The sequence below is a fragment of the Protomyctophum bolini genome (assembly GCF_963924005.1).
Source record: "Protomyctophum bolini genome assembly, chromosome: 5".
In the NCBI taxonomy this organism is placed as follows: Eukaryota; Metazoa; Chordata; class Actinopteri; order Myctophiformes; family Myctophidae; genus Protomyctophum; species Protomyctophum bolini.
Genome location: NC_137866.1, coordinates 12746099 through 12768831, shown reverse-complemented (window position 1 = coordinate 12768831; position 22733 = coordinate 12746099). Strand labels below are relative to the sequence as shown.

The 22733-nt window shown below is 40.6% G+C and overlaps 1 protein-coding gene across 1 annotated transcript in view; it reads right to left on the bottom strand.

Annotated features, from left to right (window-relative positions):
• casz1 (castor zinc finger 1) overlaps window positions 1-15818 on the bottom strand; it is a 203046-nt gene extending 187228 nt beyond the window's left edge. Inside the window, exons 1-2 of the mRNA XM_080764839.1 lie at window positions 15757-15818; window positions 14255-14311 (exon numbers count right to left, since the gene is read on the bottom strand). The gene's annotated coding sequence lies outside the window, so the exon portion shown is untranslated. The remainder of the gene's footprint in view (window positions 1-14254; window positions 14312-15756) is intronic.
• Window positions 15819-22733: the final 6915 nt, after the last annotated feature.

The following is a 22733-nucleotide window of genomic DNA, read 5'->3' as shown; positions in this document are numbered from 1 at the left end:
ACAAAGGGATAAAATAAAAACATCTTCAAATATCCCTCCCTCTTCAAGATAAGGCATATCCTGCCTGCTTCCAGATACTTTCCGCCATCATCAAAGTACTTTATATTCAGTGTTCCTCTAGATACAGATAGCGGAAAGGTAGCCTCGGAGACGGAGTAGATGTAAGTGAAAGTGTCAATTAAGATGTATTATATGTGCTGTATGTGTTGCAACATATTTTGTTTCTGTGAAATGATTGCCATACAAAAAATAAATAATAAACGTTATTGTCCCGAAGGATATTCGTCTTCACAGGTCTGTTCAAAAGAAACACCCACAACAGAAAAACATCATCATCACCAAGACAACCATAAACAGGAGGTCCCCAGTCCCCACAGTGTGCACAGAACCATCCTATTGGCGGGGCATGTTCGTCTAATGCCTCAATGGCGGAGGGGACCAAACTCCTACTGAAGGGGACCCTTTTGTATCTTTGTCCAGATGCCATGAGGTTGAAAAAGCGATACAGGGGATGGTCAGTGTGATTTGATATTGAAAGTGCTAGCCGCGTGATGGCCTTATTGTTCATATCAGTTTGAGTGTAGGAAATCTGATGATCTTCGATACAAACTACTATTCCATTATTCCTTCAGTAAGCCAAGTGGACATGCAGATGAGAGACTGTGCCAGAAGGGTCAAATCATGATGCCTGGAATTGAGGCCACTAATGCATAAGTAAAGCAAACATCCATAATGTGGATCACACAGCCGCACACGCACACGCGCACGCACACGCACACGCACACACACACACAGGAGGCAGAGCCAATATCAACAGGGCGTGCAAGCAAGCAAACTATAACAATCTACAAAATAATAATCTACTGTACATAATATAATTTAACCCATAAAAAACAATATTACGTTTTCATTTGTTCAGCCTCAAATAATTAAGGAAAACAGTTGGTTACAAAACAAGTCAAACAACACAAATGCATCTCCTTCCTTTGTTATGTTCAAACAACATCTGCTTTCTGCAAACTTTTGATTATTGTAGGAAACAAATGAAAACTCATAAGAACCAAGCTTGGGCCTTTGGCCTACCTCTGGAGCAAAACCTTTAAAACCCATTATTCTTTTTGCAAGAACTAATAACAGTTCTTTTTTGTCCCTTCAGCTTAAGACACTAATTGACAGTTTTTTTGGAGGATAGCCCAGATGGAAAAATAAGTACCCCCTTAAAGACCCAACTCCCTTGCTCATCCTCCCCCCCCTCCCTTGCTTTAAGTCCCTTATTAATTAAACTTTCACCAAGTCAGGATTTTTTATTAAAAAAGATAAAGGCTGCTTCCCATAAAACAGAACTAGCCTATTGTCTCAGAAGCTAACATTTTATTTCCATAAATAAAAGAGACTTTTTTAATACCATCATCTGCGGCACAGGGACCAGGTTCAGGACTAAGAGATCCACACAGAACGGTAATTAAAGGGAGATTTCCATCCCACCTACTCTCATTCCAACTAAACTTTGTCAGCCTCAAACAGTACACTTAGCTCGAAGTGAATAAATACTGGTTACATTGGACCAGTATGCCAGAAGACTAGGTGAGGACTCTTCTGAGGTAAATGAACACTAAGGATTTTACTGTGTACTAAAGCACTTTTCAGCTTAGCATGACATGTGCAATTGCACTGTACAACAAACACTGACAGCATCACCCTAAAATAACAGACAACCAGCATTTCATGGTGAATTGCATTGCATCGCTATGTGTAGCGGCTAGTGAGCACTAGTAGATCAGCTACAAATGTTCACCCCCCAGAATAGGGACGCTAGGGTTCAAGTGGTTAAACTTTTAAGTAATTTGTCTCGGTTTCAGTAACACAGTTAATGAACACTGGCTCAGAATGGTTCAGAAGAGATACATTTACAGGCCAAATATTGATCGCAGTTTTATTATGTCAACCCCTTGATTTATCAATTCCCACATGTGCCATTAACTTTGGAACAATATTTGTCAATCAACTTCAGAGAGAGAGATTCAAATGTTTTCATTATTATGTATGTGGTTTATTTTCCTCATCGTAGGCCTACTGTGTATTCAAGCATCAAATACTGACAGTTATCATTCCTATAGTTCACTGTGTTCTCTGGGGCACCACCATCTCATTATACGCCTCGGAGTGTGTTTACCTTCCACTGACCACAAATTCAAAGTGAAAACAGGGAACCTGCCTTGCTAGATCACAGTAACAGACCTCCAGGGAATTCCTGTGGATCTGGATAACTGTAGAGAAGGTCAGGAAGGTCAACAATTCATCTCTTCGTGTGCATCTTGCAGTTCGTAGGTCAAACTCATTGTTATATCAGTCAATTACAATACTGACACAAGGGCAGTGCTAAAATAGAGGGATATCGATAAAGGTGTATCATTTACTTGCGTTAAGGTTGCCAGAAAAGTAATATTCATCCTATACAGAAACGCTGTGCCTGTTCTGTGTTCAGGCAGCCTTCAACAGTCATTGCTATACAGCACGTAAATGACACCCAATTAAGAAGCCTTTAAACTTACAAGTCAAGCATCACTTGTTGTGCTGCCCATAATGGGGTTTTATGGATATGAAGCCGCTTTGATGGCTGTAGTGGTCTTGCGATGAATGCTAAACTTTACAGGAAATATGGTGAGAATAAAAAGGGGTGCTGAAAACTAAATTGCTCATTTGGTGTTTTCACATTTTCAGAGCCACAAGAGGAACGGGTGCACGGCAGGCTTTGGGAACGGCTACTCAATCCAAATCTATTTATTAATGATACATACTATCTAGTTATTCCTGGGTATAAACAATACAATCAGGCCTGTTTCCCAATTTTTTGTATCCGTTTTCTGTTTTATGCTAACGAGATGTCACTAATATGTACTGGAATGCTGTGTGAATAGACAATTTGATTGGCTACGCAGAACTTAATGATGTATACCAAATGTGGGGGGACAGCCTCTAAGCTTGGATTTTTGTAGACAAACATACTTGTTGACAACTATTTCCACCCATTTTTCTACTTCTCTCAGCCGGAAATCAGGCATTAAGAGCAAAGTGCTTCCAAGGCGTCACAGTTATTCACTAATTATATTTGGTCAGCATTTTTCATCGACTGGTTACAGGCACATTGTTGTAGTAGGGGGAAAAACATTTAACAAGGGTGAGATCATTATTACAAGAAAAAAATGATTCTACTATGCATGCATTTAGAGAAAATATATTCAACTGTGTACCTGGGTTTTCCTTTTAACTAATTAAAAAGAACACAAATCAAAGCCTGTAAGATGCATTTACATAAATGCGCCATACAATTGTGATGTGGAATGTGCTGTATTGTTCCTCTGTGCACAGACCAGCTTATTCCATCTCAATTTTCACCACTGTGTCTTCCTGTGAGCAGACTCCAGTCATCTTTAAACGGCTCCATTTAAAATGCAATTTGATTATCTGCCAAATTGCTACCCAAGTCCTTCCCTGTGCAGCTTTGGGATGGGGTCTAAAAAAATTAATTAGCATTTATGCATAAAAGAGAGGTCTTTGTTGCATTTTGTACATGGCATCCCAGAATGACCACCGCTTTCAAAGAGTCATCACCCTAACGATTTCAAACTAATAGATCCGAGGGGGAAAGGAGCAGCCCTGGCAAGGAGGAGAAGGAAGGTCTTCAGTGGCGGTGAAGAAACCCACAGGACACAGAGTGTTTAAATAATCCAAAACTTTTCTTTAATCACAGTTTAGAAAATTGGCTGGGACCTTCGGCAGGAGACAGCTGCTCTGCTCCATAGCCATTTAATGAGAATCACAGAGGGTTTCCCTTAAAATATTTACGCCATCCCATGGCACGGCAATATTGTCCTAGAATGGGGAGATAAGAGGCAAGGAGGTGTGTTGAAAGTTCTCCTAATCAATTTGCTAATTACTGGAGCAGCTATAGGACAGGGGAGAGAGAGAGGAGTCCCTTCTGGCAAGCTGTATTCTAATAAACGCTGAAATATTTATTTGCTCCCCGAGCCAAGAGGAATTGTGAAGTGGGATTACAGCGGAGGGGCTGATTGAGACAGAGCTCTGTTGTGGTTGAGGTCTTAGTCAAAGGAGTGAGGCGAGGTCTCTGAACATAAAAGCCTCTCTCCCCGGACCTACACCTTTGCATCTGCTCAGGGACAGGGGTAGCAGAAGGATACTGGCACTCACTGTGCACAATTAATAGTTCATTATATCAGTAGAAGACACTATTTACTTAAAATAGGTGTGAGCAAAATAACCCAAAAAATAAGATTTTATTATTTATGTTTGAATGTGAAACTGAAAAAGCCTGATGATTGACTTATGGAGGCTCATCGTTACTTCATTTGATTTGATTTTTTTTGAGCAGCTGAGATCCACCATTTAAGTAGTTTGACCTAACTAATGTATGTCAGTAGGCCTAATAAATCAGGTCATACGAATACACTGTTTTGTAGAAGTCTGCATATTCTCCCAGAACCAGTTAGTGTATAGCAGGGGTGCCCAAAAGGTAAATCGTGATATACCAGTAGCTCACACAGGCTGTGCAGGTAGATCACATGACATGCCCCTAAACATATATAATTTAAATTAATTAATAAACTATGTTTGGCATCTGCCACTTGAATTAAGGTGACTTAATTTGATTGACATCAAAATGGGAAGTTCAAACTCACAATGCAATACTTTGTTTTCAAGAGTACAGTACATCAACAGTATTTAAAATATATGTACAAAAAAACCCCTGCCAATTCCATTTCCCCACTCTATTTCCCATTCCTAGTGCATTTGTCTAATATGTAACTATTTTCAGCAATGGGACAATTATTTTAGAGCTGGTTGAGCTGGTCATTTTGAAAGTAGCTCTCAAGTCTAAAAAGTGTGGCCACCCCTGGTGTATAGCATAGCAGGTGTAAGCTAGTAAACCCTACTGGAAACTTGTATTGCAATATCGGTATCAGTCAATTTGGCCATGCATCAGATATTGGATATCAGCCAAATCACCCACTGTTTGAGATGGGCTGCACAGTGTAGGTACTGTACATTTATGAGTGTATGTGTGTGTATGAGTGTAACCAAATGGACCCATAAGATTACATTTGGACACTGAGTTACAAATGAATACATTAATTAATTTAGTGTGCGCCAACATGGCTACAATTAACTATGAAAATGAACTAAATGAAATACTAACTACTGTACATACTAGATACTAAATAACTACTATCAAATTTGTTGTTACAAAAAACAAACACGTTTGACGCTGGGTACAATAATAAAACCCATAGCGCATACAGTGTGTCTACTGTATATTATATGTGCATTATGTGAATATGGCACAACAATATGGTACATGTTACATCTTAGCATCTATAGGCTGACATCACATTTTCACCAGAGACCTGCAGGAGCACAAATACTATGCCAGACGCCAGGGTTGCGTGTGTTTGATGCCACCCTCGTGCCATGGGGCACGGGGTGACCCTCTCTCTGCACCTCTGGGACAGAGGGCAACACTGAACCTGTCATGGGGTTGGGGGCACCGGCCACCCCATTTGCCCTTCTTCAGGGTTGGGGGCAAAACCTGCTGCATCTCCTCAATGCCAAGTTATCTGTGGCTGTAAATGTACCCCACCCCCCTCCTTCCTGTTCAAGCCCTGCAGCCAATAGCAATGCTGCCTACCAAAAGGGTGGCAAAAGGGTCAACTTAAACTGAGGGCATTAGCATAATAAACTAATAACTACTCACTGACAGCATAGCATTTCTCTTATAGTTATATTCATGTGTGTAAAGGCCATCTATTAACACAAATTCTGAAATAATAGTATAACAACCACACTATAGCTACTACAATGACTAATCATAAAATGGAAACAACTGGGAAGGAAGTATACTGTATGCCTTAAGGTGATAGTATTAAATATTAAGCATTGGAGTTTAATGCCTTTGGTTCATATTAATTCATCTTCACTTCGGGGAATTGTTTTTTATACTTTTGTTTAAATATTTGAATATATCTTTTACTCATGTGTACCCACTTAGTGCCTGAAGCCCAGTGGAAGCCTTTGATAAGTGTTGGGCTGCTAATATTTGTCCTTGCTGCCCCCAGTGGACATTTTGTCAGTGGTGGTGCTAATGCAAACACCTCTGTGGACCCTTTTCCGTAATTTTTCCCTGCTTAATATTGAACCAGTTCAGATTGTTTCAACTGAAAATGAATTGGTTCAGAATCCTAAAAGTTGGTTTGGAACAAAAAATAAATGGCCATAGGAAAATATTTATCCAAAGAGACGATTTATATCACCCTTCATTTCTGAAATTAATGAAATATACAAGTTAAAAAAATAAATTGAAATACAGCAGAACCAATATCTTTGCTTCTGTTAAAGCTATGATAATAATATTGGTGTGGCCTGGGCTGTGGCTCAGCGGTCCAGGCACCTTGGCTGGTAGTCCGAGTCTGGCAGTGTGCCGTGCCGCCGCGGGCTCAACCCTGACGGCATTTACTGCAAGTCACTCCCCCATCTCTCTCCCCTATTTCCTGTCAGCCTACTGTCTGTCTCTCTATAAAAAAAAATATATAAAATAAAGGCGAAAGCCGCAAAAAGTAATCCAATGGAATAGATTTCAAGGTGGGGTGGCAGTGGCTCAGGGACAGAGTGGAAGGTAGAGGGGCCGGATGGCAACCGGCTCCCCAAGAATTAGTTTCAAAGTGTCCTTGAGCAAGACTCCACTAATCGCCCCCGATGTGCAGGTTGGTGCCTTGCATGGTTTCGTCCGCCATCGGTGTATGAATGTGTATGTGAATGGGTGAATTTAATGCCCAATCTATGTAAAGCGCTTTGGATAAAGGCACCATTTTACCATTTACCAAGGCAAAAAAACTGAATAATTTTCTCATTGCCATGACAACAGGGGTAAAATGTCATGTTAATACCTTAGGGCAATAGGAAATAAATTATCTAAAGAGACAAATAAGATCACTCTTTATTTCTGAAATGTATGCGTTTAAAAAAATGGCCACCACCATTCACAGCAATACAGCAGAACCAATATCTTTGCTTCTGTTAAAGCTATAATAATAATATTGGTGTCAAAGTGTACATTTTTGGGGTCAATAATCCAATTCAATAGTTTTCAAGGCAAAAAAATAAATCAATAATTTTCTCATTGCCATGACATCAGGGTTAAAATATGCAAATTTCATTAGAAGAATGGGTAACTCCCCCCCTCCCCTCTAAAACATTCATTTAGTTTTCCCTTTGGTAAGGAAGTATACCTTAGGGCAAAAGGAAAGAAATTATACAAAGAGACCAATTAGATCACTCTGCAATTCTGAAATACCAGTATATGCGTTTTTAAAGATGGCCGCCACCATTTGAAGTAATTGTTTTCAGTGCTTGCTCATTCAATAACCTTGAAAAGAACCACCCACAAGTTCACAACTGCCTCCGATTGGCCTACCGAATGTCCGCTCTGTGATGCTCTGTGACTCACAAGGAACTTGCCTTCCCTGTAAGGATGTTGCCTGAGATACAGACGCGCCAGAGCCGTCTACCTTTCTATGTCTATTGTATAAACGGCCAAGCAGGTAGTTGAGTTGGCCCAGTATTATTCTGCTCCTTACTGCCTGCGAATACCTACGATGTCGATCACCGTGCCTCCGTAGAAGAAGACATGCGTCCAAAAGGACGCCGGCCTAAACCTGTGCCTATATTTCAGAAATGAAGGGTGATCTAACTAAACTTTTACCTACGACCCTTTACTTTAGCTATGACCCTAAGGTACTTCCATACCAAAGGGGACCTTTGCATCATGACTTGAAGTTAAATGTTACGTAACCTCTCCACTAACTGAGAATGTGTTGTATTTTAAGGCACAATGATTGTTTGCTTCTTTCTGGGGTAAACATAATCTACTAATCTGCTGTACTGTCTAACATAATATTAATGACAAAATAATTCATTCATTCTTCGTTTAAATGTTGTCAAATCAATAAATACTTTTTATAAGAAAGATTATACCATTTTGGCCCAATATATTAACCAATCGTGATTTGAACCAGAACTGGATTAAAATACAGTATACCAGTGTATGAATATATTAAAACTAAATGAAAAACAATGGTACAGCAATGCATTTCATTAATATGTGACATATTGAAATGAATAAAATAAAAAGCATTCTTCCCTGACATAGACCATGTCCAACATGGAACAGTCAGAAGATCTGCTTCATTACGTGGACTCATTTGCACTGGATTTCAGTTATTTTCCCTGTTCCTCCATTCATTCATCCAATCAAGTTGTTTCCTCCACAGCCCCTCCTATAGTCTCTCCCGTGTCGTCCACGGCACAAATCTGAGCACAAACAATCCCACCGTGTATTGAGACAAAAAAACAAAAACACACACACACAAAAAACCTGTTGCTGTGACATTTTGTTCCCTCGCACCTCAACGCACGCCAGTCACAATGGACCGCTGTGTGGGGGATCTGTGTTCGGATCACCATGGTGATGGCTCTCTGCCTCCCCAGCTCCCTGGGGGGAGGGCACAGGAGCAGGTTGCCAACCAAAACGGTACAGGATGGAGAGACAGGGAGAGAGACAGTGAGACAGAGAGAGGGAAGGCAACTAGAGACTGGTAGATGCTCAAAAGGTATCTTCTGCTGATGCAACAAAGACAGCAGGCACACATCACCTGGCCTGGTGGAGGTAGCCCACTATCTGCATAGTGTTTTCCACAGACACAGGACAGACTCCACTATCCATACAGTGTTTTCCACAGACACAGGACAGACTCCACTATCCATACAGTGTTTTCCACAGACACAGGACAGACTCCACTATCCATACAGTGTTTTCCACAGACACAGGACAGACTCCACTATCCACACAGTGTTTTCCACAGACACAGGACAGACTCCACTATCCACACAGTGTTTTCCACAGACACAGGACAGACTCCACTATCCACACAGTGTTTTCCACAGACACAGGACAGACTCCACTATCCATACAGTGTTTTCCACAGACACAGGACAGACTCCACTATCCACACAGTGTTTTCCACAGACACAGGACAGACTCCACTATCCACACAGTGTTTTCCACAGACACAGGACAGACTCCACTATCCACACAGTGTTTTCCACAGACACAGGACAGACTCCACTATCCAAACAGTGTTTTCCACAGACACAGGACAGACTCCACTATCCACACAGTGTTTTCCACAGACACAGGACAGACTCCACTAACTATCCACAGTGATTTTCACAGACAGACCCCACTATTCACAATCCTTTTCACAGACACAGGATAGAGCCCACTATCTCCACTAGGGGTGCAACAATTAACACATTCCCTGCCTTTTTTATTATTATTTCTTTTTTAATAATACCTCTACAAGCTCACAACCTGTTGCAATGACAGAAGGTCTCAAAATGGGGTCCCGGGACCCGGGGGGTTCCAGTGGTCCCCAGCTAAATTATGTTGCATCAAAATCAGTTGAATAGTTAGTGAAATATTTAACACAAATCTTCTGTTATGCAGGTTCCTGGCTTGGATTATGGATTATTCGATTAAAAAAAGGAATAATCGTTTAAAAAAACATAGTCGATAGTTGCATGCCCTCCTCTCCACACTTTTCACAGACACAGGAGATAATCATGGGAGTTGAGTATGTTATGGGGAAAGTATTTCACTGCCTAACCTTTCAAACAGCAAAAAATAGAACAAAATGGGGCAGGTTCACGAGCTAGGGGTTGAGAACATCTGTTTGTGGGTAAATCATCTTTACAGTGACAGAGAGGCACAGAGATGGCATTACAATGAACAAGACAAAAGGGCACCTCATTCTCAGCCATCGGCTCTTATTTCGCTTGTTTATGTGACTGTTGCCCCCTTCCTACTCGCACTCAAGCCAACACACTCCTATAATGATACTTACAGTGTCGTCAGCAAAAAGAAAACACTAATTGATTCGACACCAGGTAAAGCTTATCATGTTCTCAAGGAGGTGACTAACTTTCTTATCGACTGGTTGAAGTGACAGGTATAGTCGATGCCAATATTCACTTTTATTATTTCACCAGACAAATGTTTTCATAGAGCAGAAAACAACCTTGTCGGTAAATTCTCAAGCTAAATTGGTGGCTGTGAACAGTGTAGGGTGAATATGACCTCTCTCTATTTTTATATCTATTGAAACATATAGCAGTGGCAAACTACTATGCTCAAATAGATGAAATCATAAAACTCAACTCCTGGTGTGGTTTTAATGTGGATTTGGAAGGGTACGTCAGACACATCAATTATCTGATTTATTTCACTAATAAAAATAAATGTGTAATATTGTAGATTGCTTAGAGTGACAGAATACTAGCCTATATCGTATAAAGCTACAATATCTCTTGGTATATAAATACCCCAATGGATTTCCATTAAACTAACATGGTTGAACAACCCCCCCAGTGGCTCGCCATTTGTTAAATGAATTAATTGGTCACTGGTTTAGCAGGTTTATCTCTTGCATTTGGACCCCACCCAAAGAACAGTGACCTGACTGTGTACAGTAGTAGCCCATTCCATGAAATGCTTTGTCATATTTAATTCCCGGGGGGGCGAAAATGACAACTTTTGAGATTGTCAAATCAACAATCGGTGTACCATATAAGCCTGGTCCACTAGGGATCTATATACTAGAAATAGTAACTGCCTCTACACAAAGTCTCTTTGCCGAAAATAGCCGATCTCCAAGCTCACAGTCACAACGCATCACATTGCAATGCGTTGTGAGCTTGTACTGTGTAGATCAGCTCATTTTGGCCAAATGTTCACTCCAAAATAGCCCGCTAGGGTTTGATTTGATTAATTGATTTGTTCAACAGGAATCTACTACTTCTTTCCTAGGCAAGATGACAGAATATCGTTGTGCCGGTGAGGTAAGAAACCCTAGGAGGGCTTATAAGAGAACATCACCGTTTACATTACATGTCGTGGTTTAAGCAAATTCCACAACAATGCTACGTTAAAATATTGATCACATCTCAATTTGTGCCATCTCTGCACAGAAATATAGTGGCAGCAGTATATGTCTATGTGAGTAACTACAGAGAAACCAACTGATTTCCATGTTCCAAGATTGTCCAGTCTTTCGATATGCCTTCTTCAAATCAGTTCTAAAAACGTGTAAAGCAGGAAGCTGGAGTATGTGCAGTACAATAGGTTAGGCGCTTACCGCTTACGTGGGGAAACTGGGTTTAAGTCCCGGGTAGGACATGAAAGTTACCGTTTACAGCAGCTGCCAAGGTGGCACATCCACAGAATAGTTCAAAAGAATTGGCGTGCTCAACCGATGACTTTAGAGCAATAATGGGTGCAGACTCTAAACAAAATAGTCTTAACACATTTAGTACCGGAACTGCATCAAAATAAAGGCGTTGCTTGCGCCGGAGTAATCGCCAGAGTAGTGATCGCTTCCATTTTGAAAGCCATGAACCGGAAATACTTTCTTAAAAAAGTTGACTGACAAAGTGCCATCACAATCTCCGATCATCTTAATATATTTATATACGCTACAAAAAGAGTTCATATTTTGCGGGAGAGACGGATGAGGAGCAGAAACGCAGCGCCAGCATATCGATCCATTCATCACCACGGAGAGCGCCCTGGATGAGGAGATACGAGTCATTCTTTCCGCCGCGCTAACATGGGAGTCAATGACAAGCTAATAGTTTCACAGAGCGTTAGCATACGGCAAGCGAAAAGCGAAATGCCAAAAAAAAAAGAAGTAATTATTCTGAATATTATTATCTCGCCCCGCGTCGTTTGGACGTCGCTAGGACGTCCACAGACGTCTAAGGCACCTCTCGGTTCCAATCCTTATGACGTTTCAGGACGTGTTATGTACAAAATGTGTTAATCAAAAGAACAATCTGCACTCATAAAATACTTTAAGAACATTTTATGTGCCCTGGGGTCAAGAAATTATCGCGTTTCAGCCATTCAGAAATCAGCGTTACATTGAAAACATGCTAGAGGGGGAAAGGGCCTAACTAACCTTTGCTCCCACTTTATCCTTGTACATCTATCCTTAACTGTGTTCTTCTGGTGCCTTCCCTGTGCCAAGGTGGCCAGCTGGGAACAGTGCACATGTGCTGATGTCCCTGCTAACCTTGGCCAGTGTTAGGATTACTGTGCATTTACAGTCAATGCTCCTTCTTTCCTTAAGACTTATTAAAGCCTGATTTATACCTCGTCGACTCATACGTCTTCTCTCTGTCCTGCGCCCGAAAATAGCTGATCTACAACCTCACACGTCGCACCACAAGGTGTTGTGAGCTTGTAGCTCATACAACATACGTTGTATGATTGACTATTAAATTAGACATAAGGGTGATAATGAGCATGTCACTCTCTCAACTCTGCCAATGTTTTTCCTCTATCTTTCTCTCATTCTTGAGGTTCCTTCTATATCCCTCTCTCTGTTTCTTCTATTCTTCCTCCATTCCCCACCTTATGTCTACCCCCCCCCCCTCCCTCCCTCTCTGTGCCTCGCTCACTCTTTCTCCTCAGTATTGAAAGGACCCAGGACAAATTACCAAAAAGGCCATTTTCATCTATGAACTGCTGCATTTAATCGATACTTATTTCATGCCTTCAAAATCAACCCTATATTACTGTTGTCTGTGTGATTTGTTTATTTTGCACTGGAATATTCCTCCAGTCAGAGGTGGGGGGAAATGCATAGGATGCAATTCACCTTGAACCTCCATTATATTGGATTTCTCTACTGGTTGATCAAGCATGCAAAAAGGACATTTCCACAGCACTAAAATAAAAACAATAATGATGATTAAAAAAACATGTGTGCCATTTGTGTGCTGCTGGTAGGACGGTAGCGCGTTGAAGCCAGTAGACTTTTACAAAGCTAAGCAGTGCGGTGGCTGCAGTGTGAATTTGGATACAAAAATCATTAAATTGGGGTGATTGACAAAGCTCACGTGTTTGGGAAACAAAAGTAATAGCCATTGAAGCCTGTCAACCGCCACCTGGGATTATTGACATTATTTGACATCAAAGACCCGAGGTCCAGAGCCAAGGTCAAACTGAAAAAGGAATACACATGGGTTTAATTCTGCGCACCTCTTGACAGATGCAGATGGGTACTTATGAGACATGAGGCATTTCACTGACTGATAGCGCAGCAGGAAATAAGGAGGTTGGAGGCACTGCACACTGATTAACCAATGAGATTCTAAACTAGCCAAGTGGACAAGGAGCGCCGCACTCCAAGCAACATTTCAAGTGCCAGTTAAGAGAACTCCAATCAAGAGGCCTAGATGATTGCATCCCATAAACAAAGAACACAAAGCACAAACAGCAACTTTTAAAATTCTGATAATGAAAATTATGGAGGGGGGGGGGGAGACAGGGGATGTGGTACATATAGGCCGAGAGAGGAAAGAAGGAGCAAGGTAGAGAAAGGAGAGGAGGACAGTATATGTGACAGATAGATGTTGCAGTGTCTCATCAATGCAGAGGCGAGATGAGAACCTGTACCGCTGGTGTGACAGTGAGGGCTGGCCTGTGTCCAGCAGGAGATGGACCTCCGGACAGCAGACGCATGCCGTCACATTCCACAGGGACACTAAAAGGGAGCTTGCGGTGGTAAGGAGGAGCCACTGCTACGACTGACGTGCTGTGCAGCTAGCTTCACTGTGCTCAGGCTCTATAACCCCTGGTACTACTGTACACTACTTCTATGTACTACATGGGAGTAAGTGACTGCACCTCATGTACAGTAATGTTACACACACTTTTGACTGGCATTAGAACTGACCTCTTAAAGTACTGTAAGGGGCATCCGTGAAACTCAGTTACTTGGGGTATACCTAGTGCCTTCTATTCATGACATACAAAAAGCAAGCTGATTTCATGTCTAAACATGTGTTTTTGAGCTGGCCTGTATAAGTGTCAGGTGTGTGCTGTGCTTTTGTTTTGCATGCATGAATACATCAGCAGCAGTTAGGCTACACAGGTGCCGTATTAACAGAGTATAACGTATATCAAAAGTACTGTATGTCAAATGAGACTACAGTATAATGTGTACATTACAAAATCTGTCTAGTATTAAAAGACACTAAAACAATCAAAAAAAGGATCATATATATATATATATATATCATATAGCCTATATATTATAGTATATCAAAGTTTCATGTTTACCTTGTGTTGTTCTGGCACTGGCATTTTTAATATAGTAGATGGCTTCCCATGAATGATCTGTTTAACCAAAGACAGGGGAGAAGAAAAAAGGGATAATTAATTACTTATGTGAGCTATTGCATGAGAGAGACAATAAACCTGCCTGGTCGCCATGGATATGACATATTTGCTCTGAAAACAACACAATAATTAGCAAAGGAGAAAGATCCGGCGAGAATATGAGAACCCCGGGTTTAAAGTGCCAGTGGACTATTCTATTGCTGTGCTGTATTAATAAGTGAGAATAACAACAAATCAAAAATAATTGAAAAAGATCATAACAGAGTTAAGTGTCCCTCTACTGGTATATGATAAATTGTAAGACTGTATGTACATACTGTACACTGTATGTACGTATACTTGTATGTATGTTTGTATTGATCAGAATCTGAATCCTTCTGTATCAAAAATGCAGAAAAATAATACGTGAGGGAGGTTTAACTCATTATCAGATCAATAATTATTCCTTGAGGTGCAGGTACTGTCTGTAATAATAGAGTTAAATGCTATATTTGAACTCACACTGACATCTGCCACAAATGGCAAGTGTATTTTTATGTGTGTTTGTGTGTCTATGTAGGTGAAAATAGTAAATAATTGTTGCCAACAGGTATGAGTAGGCTACATGTATTAGCCTACTAAATAGCAGGTGGGTGGTGTTTCAAAATATTTAAAATAATAATGAATAAAGAACATATAATTGAAAAAATAATACAGATTAATCTGAAGCCAATAGTTTGGGAAGTTCATATTCGTGCTTAATTTACAATACAATCACAATAAAGCAACAAAAAGTCCCAATATCCATCAGAACATTGGCGTTTTATGCACTGCAGATGCAGTGATGATGCTCTTTATTTCCTCTGAATAAATATGTAGGCTGCTACAAACGATATGTCCAGTCTTCCAGTCTAGTGTCCAGACAGTCCTGTACGGATGCTGTTCTTATTCTACTGTTCTCACAACACATGTGTTTGTGTAAATCGTAACTTGTGCTTCCTGCAAGCAATCACCTGTTTGGGGAAACCGCGCGTTTCACAAAGTTATTATTGTCAACAAACGTGCAGCCAGCAGCGTTACATCCCCTTAATACCACACACAACCCATGCGTTGTCTCGTTACATCGGTTCGAGCTGTAAGTGTGACAGCCGTCATTCTAGTCTAGTTACAGTATAACTAAATTTAAAAAAAAGTAAATTAGTCACCGATGTATTTTAGGGAAATTGGGAAAGCAGCAGCATTGTCTGTTCTGGAGGAGGACAGGACGGCCAAAAAAAAGTACATCTCAAAGAAAAAGTTGCATCTCTGTCTCAACTTGCCGAAGCACACACGCGGAAGTCACACTTTTGTTTATGTTTTCTTACGACAGCTCAGTCTGAATTTGACAGGTTCGGGTTTTAAAAGAGAGAGCAGAGAAGCTCAGTCCTCGTCGGCATTTTCAAAGACACTGCTCGGCAGCCTACCTAAACGGTACGAGTCGCTCCAGACCTGCTCTGCTCCTGCACGGTGCTGCACTGACTGTTTGTCCGGCGTCCGCACACCGGTGCACTGATGAGGTAAGGATAGCTCGCACCGCTTTCACCGAGAAGTCGCGAGTCGCGACACATTTATTCTCATGTTGTCTTTTGTTTTTAATGTTTCATTCTGCGTGTATAGTCGTTTAAAAGTAACTAGCCAGACAGTGTGCGACTGCGCTAGGAATACTTTGATGTTGAGCTCTGCTCTCTCCGTGTGTGTCTCTCTCTCTCTCTCTCTCTCTCTGAGTGTGATATCTTTAGGAAAATGAACACGTAGTTGAGGTGGAAAAGCAAAACTCTTACCTGTACTTCGTTCGTTGTCTTTCGGTGACTTCCAACTAAAAGGGACGTATGTGTTTTAGGGGTGGGTTGTTGTATGAGAGCGTTCGTGATTAAAGTTGCCACATTTTTTTTGTCAGTTTTTCATGTTTTATTGTAGCATTTTTCTAATTTCTTACAGGGGTGAGTCGCCCGGAAGATCTGCCCTGGAGACCGGCTCCAAGTGGCAAGAGGAGTCGTTAATTGAATTTCTCGGCTATCAGGTGTTGGTTGGAAAAGCTGGAATGGAGTCTCTCATGTCGTTCTCCTTGTTCATTGAGACAGGTTGTTAAAACAGAGTCCTCTTGCCACTCACAAAGCACTGCTAGCTGCCAGTTATTCCATCGTAAATAGAATAGCATGTGCATTGTTAGTGCCATTTATTATCATTTTGGAAATGTACACTTGTACAGGGTCAGATTTGGCCACTTGCAGGTATTTACTAATAGACAGTACCTTTTTAAGACTTTAAATAATAAAGCATATTTATCACTTCACTATTGTTTCCAGTTTGTGTGTCATGTGGGCCTGGTAACTAACCAATTCAATATTGAGTACTTTCTGTTGAAATTACACATTTTCAAATAAAAATGCACTGAATTTAAGTAATTTCTACTTTATACATTCTAAATTAATATAATAATAACAATATAATCTCCAGTGTCCTACCTATTCTCTCCTACTACCTTACATGACTAATCGTACTGTAAAATATTCTGTGCATGAGACACCTTGAAGGTATTCCAGACACAAAGCCCTTAGGAATAACGGGCCTGTGATAATGTATTTTAAACCTGAACTGTGCTTATCTAAATTCTGCAGTCTTGTGAACTATTGACAAACAGATTATTGCCAATTAGCAGTTTTGTGATGTGCCCTGTTCTACATAATAAAGAATCCAGAGGATCAATAGCAAAGTCAACTAACAAGGTAGTGCTTTAATCTCTGGCTTTCTTGTAGGTTTTGGATGCAAGGGGTAGTAATAAACTAAATACTGCAATACTGGAATTATATATGACATTCCATCATACCTTAGTAGACCATCGCCTTTAAACTGTAGGCTATACAGTGTTGAACTGTGAACTCCCTCCATCAAATGAAAATTCAAGGTTAAGTTTAATAATTTCATGCAATTGGTTTATCTCGTTTTTAAAGGACATTAAAGGACTCCTCTTAAATGCAATACATACGTAGCCTTTTAACAATTTCCATTATTAAAGTTGAATATTCCGATTTTAACGGTTGTCTTTTATAAATATTTCAAGGCTTGCTCATAGTTCAGATCCACCCCCTATTATCCCTAGCTGGATGTTGTTACATAGTGTGTGCATATTTAATGTTGATGTGGCCTTACAGTACATTGCCTCTGCCAGAGTTCTGCAGTCACTTAAAACATCCACATGATGACGTGCTCAAAAACACTAATGCATGTTAATAGTGTAGAATGCCGATGTTAAATGAAAAAACGGCACTATGCAGGACGCAAGTTCCTGTGTGTTTTAGTGTGCATTGTATGCACAGTAATTCCCGGGGATGTGGGGCGCATATTACATTCTTAAGTAAACACCCCCCACGGTCACTGCAGAGGTAGAAGCTCCCCATCCATCAATGGGATCCTCCTGATGTTGCAATACTGTGATACAGAATAATAAAGAAGTAAGAAAGACCAAAAAATCAATAGATTATTCTGCAGATCACTTGATTCAGTAATGATCCAGTCCATTTATCGCCAACCATTGATTCATAAGGCCTGCTCTCAAGGGCGTACCCAGCCCACCCCTGCCCTGCTGACTCCTTTGCCATTGCTACCACTAATTATAAAACATTAAAAGCTAATCACATGGTAGTCCAAGGTTAGAAAAGACATACAGTTTGGTTAAACTAAAGTGCTCTCTCAATCTTGAGAAAACGCACTCTGCTCGTAGCTTTAATACCGATACATACATTCATATTCATATACTGTAGACCTGCAAAATAATGCGAGCGGTTCAACTATACTCAAACTGCAACTGACTGTTAACAATGATATATGGAACTGCATAGTACTTAATATACAGCAGTGATTCTCAACAAGGACCCTCTGTTTGATATGCATTAGACCACAGACCTCCATTTGATAAAATACAAAAATATATGTATAATAATAATCTCTGGGACCCCAATCTACACCGTAAGATCCTCAGTGTTAATTTGACTGTGTACAAATGGAATCAGATGGTTCCATGTGTGCTGTTACATACCCGTAAGGGTCCATTTGGTTCCTAATTGTCAATAATTTTGAATCAGTTATATACTGTACTTTCTAATTCTCATTCACACATGGCAGGTTTGAGGAGCTCAAGTAAAAAAACATAATGATCATCACACAAAACAAATCTTTAAAAACACACACTTTGCAAATGTCCAATGAGCTTATCTCTTGTCATATGTTCACACAGTGTGCTTTTGATTACAGAGGGTGACACTTGAATCAAGTTGACAAGACAAGAGACAAGGGACCCTTTTCTTCTTTGGCAAAATGGGACATTTTGATCCATGGAGACATATGCCCTCCACAATCCTCCTGACCATCGACTGGCAAGAGCCTGATCAAGGTCGATTCTCAGTCACATTGTATGAAGGGGCCAGGGAACTGGCATTCACCTTAATTAGATAAAGACATGTACAAATGTCCTCTAGCAGGCGGCTGTCTTATGGAACTTAACCATGGTGGCAGCTGCCTATGTATGGTAAACAGGGAGCATTTTTTGAAAGGTGGTGGTGGACTGTGGATGGTGGTTGGGGGGGGGGGCAGGCATATTGGACAGCTGTTGCTGGGTCCACGACACGTAACAGTGCTGACTTAGAGTGAATGCTCTATCAAGCCTTTGTATATGTTTTTTTTTTTTAAACCAATGAGTTTCGCCTCATGTTCAAGGCAGTGTGTGGAACCACATTTGTTGTGACAGATGTAAGCAACACATGAGCAGCAGAGGGCAAGAGCTGCTGGAATCCTGGCTATAGCAAATGTGTTAACTCTCTTTGGGATAACTATGTATTTCTCATGATGCGTGTATTAAAAAGCACTCAATAAGATGTTAGACATAATACAACAGTTAATATTCATATATTATATATTTAAATTACATACCCTTAGAAACCGTACTCCGCTATATTTTTGAAACTAAACATTATTTAAAAGTAACAATGAAAACTTAATTCCGTTTTTTTCGTCCCCCAATATGTTTTCTCGATCTACACAGTATTCACTCATTCAACTAGCAGACAATAAGTGGTGGTGGGTGGTTGGTCGCAACTTCCTCAATCACTTCCAACAGGAAATTAAGGTGTAGGCAACAATGATCAAATCACAAAATGTAAACTTGGGACAAACACAGACATACAATCTGGGGGAAGGAATAGTGTCCTGAGTCCCAAGTTTATCCAAAGGACTCGTTGCGAAAATATTTCTCCCCAAGCAATCTACATTAGATATTACCATTACACCATCCAACCGCTTTATGTCTGTGCCCAAGGTTAATACCGTCCATTCACAAGATTGGTAATTAGGAAGCTGTGATAAAAGCTATTGTTCTAAAAGACAAATCATAAGAGCGGCTGTAGTTACACAAAAATATGTCTGCACTAAAAAAAAAGCCATCTCCAACCGTGCTGGTCACCGAACCATATGGCGATGATAAGATGCAGAGTTAAAATCTAATTTTAATAAATTCCTAATCAGCTTGGAGGGCTACTGAAACAACACAGTTAATGGAAATTTGTGGAGTCAGCAAGGTCTTTCACAGCTGTGGTCTTTAATAAGATTTGAGAGGCATTACAACAACATTGCAGTCAATGTCATGTTGAGCTGCTCCCTCTGTCTGTAAATGTGGCAGGAAGGGGGAGAGAAAGAACAGACAAATTAGGAAAGCAAATGGAGGAAAACATGGTCATCTGTTTCAAAAGAGCTGAAATCTGATCTCTGGGGAAACCGAGTGGGACAGTTGGAGGTACAGTTATATTACATATCATCTCTGTCTGATCATTCACGCTTTCTAATTACAGAAGGTGAGGAAGGCCATAATTTTATCGTATTTGTTTTGCATCACTGCAAAAATAGAAAATGAGCTTGCCAAAGGGCTCGCCAAGCTGCACCAATTTACTTCATTTCGACCTTGATTAAAAGAAAATTAATTGCCACATCTCTCATTATGTTGCAGGCATTTGATGAGTCGAATGGGAAAAAAAATCCAAAATAAGATACAAGGGCTCAGAGGGAGCACAAGCTCGACCTGCACATTCAGGAGACAGCACAGTCCTCTAATGATGAAAATAAACAGGCCCTCTTGACAGCCATAAAATGACAATGTCAAAGATACAGTATTAGTCTTCATTTCACTACTTTTATATTCAAGAATTCAGAATGCATTAGGTTCCAGTGCTTCAGACAGATCTCTTTCTCTCTTTGTTAACCCTGCATCTTTGCAGTGATGCAAGTAATAAAAGATTATTCATGTATATATACCAGTAAGACGCCCTGAGGGTGAGTTTAGGGCGAGGTTGCGTGCACGCATCCGCCTGGGTGACGGCAGCTTGCGGGGCGAGCGCTGGCGCTTTGGCATGCGGGTCAGATCAACATATGAAATGAATTCTGTACTGGCCATATATAGCGTGTCTTGAGGGTACAAGGTTTGATGAGGTCAGATCAACATACGGAATGTCATAACAGGTCAGCTCCATATATGGAGATCTAAGGGTGGCAGCAGGGGCAGTGTCTTGAGTGTACAGGGTAAGTTTCGGGCCTGTTGAGAACTCTAGTTTTCGCCGGCTGCCGGGCGCGGCTGCACTGATAACTTCAGCTACATATATGGAGATGGAGGCATGATGTCACGAGGCGTGACCATATATGAAGGTGTGACCATATATGGAGGTGTGATGTGACACACGGAAATGCAGGTTTTCATAGTAAATGAAACCTACAGTTGCAAATGTTTGAGGGGCCCCTCCTATATACAGGTTTAATGTTTGTTTTTAGTTCAATGTTTGTTTTAAAAACGCCATTGACAATAAAGATAATTTAATGTTTGTTTTGTCACCGTTTGTTTTACATCACCATTACATCACCTAATCATAGAAACATGAGTTAGAATTTAATATATTAGCGCCCTTCACTTCACACGGGTGTGATGTTTTCATAAACAGATTGATTAGACAAGACAGCAGCATTGCTATATTTATGTGTCTTTGAGACCATATCAAATCCTTTTAACATTGAATATTTAAATGGTGTTTATGTCCCTGAAGCTGATATTGTCCCGCCCCTGTGAGCCACCATATGTGTCTGAAGATCCACTTTAGAAGTTTTCGCTGTGACCAGGGTATATGATTACATGAGAATTTATCTCAGAGAAGGTCTCCAGGAGGACTAAAACACTAAATGCTATTTTAGAAACAAAATTCCCCTTCATGTGCCTGCACCTGTTTCCCTGGGAGAGTCAAGAGAGCAGACGCCTGATAGAGCGAGCCTGTCCCCCTGACACACATCTAATTCTAAAATATTTATTAGTTTTTGACAGTCATTTAAAGTCAAGGTCTGAGACAAAGGCTACTCTGTGCCTCATGCGCATGCGCTTGTTTGGCCACACTTAATTCTGTCCCTGTTTGCAGAGCTCCTTCAGCAACTTCTCTGCGACACTGTCACAGACATTAACTCAACTTTCATCATCAACTTTGACCCCTCTATCACATGGAACTATTTTCTGGGCATAGTGATATGGACACAAAAAACATAGTTCCGTGTGATAGAGGGGTAAAAAATGAACGAAAGTTGCACATTTTAGAAATGGGTCAACAATACAAATGACGTTAGTTTTGTGGATTCATTTACTTTTAATACATGGCCCCCTGTGCCCCCCACAAAATGATGGAGCTACTTCATATTTCACCAAAACCAGAGCAGAACTCTGACTACGGGACTCGAGCAATCAATTAATACAGTTGCAACCTCTATATTAATAACTATCGCTTTAAGCCCTATTTTATACTTCACCACATATGATGGTGTCCTGCAAAAATAGCTAACAACACATTGCATTGTGAGCTTGTAGATCTGCTAGTTTAGTTTTTTGAGTGAAAAATATTTGGAAAATGTTCACCTATAATGAACGTATTGAGAGGTATGGCATGCCCAAAATAAGGACGCCAGGTTGGAATGGTCAAATGCGAGTGGCTGCAATAATGGCACGTGGTTGACCTGCCACTGACATCCTTCAATGGTTGGACTCAATCAGACAATCACCACAAATTATTTTAACATTATATGTGTTTCATGTTGTGTGAGCTTTATCTACAGTATAATATGCAGGTGAACTTTTCATGCTCAGGCGAGTATTTGCTAGTGAGCATTTGGGCGAGTGTGCTTACTTGCAGGCACGCGCGTGAGTGAGGGAGGGATCATTATTTGGCATGCCCCGTCAAGTCGTCATGAAGGCAATGGAGACATTTGAATAATTGATTGAAATAATGTAAAGTAATCCAACCAGCTTTCATTCTTGGCTCACCTGTTCCCAATTCTAAGACTGTTCTCAGTTGACAGGGGACAGTGAGGGACATTTAAGGACATAGGC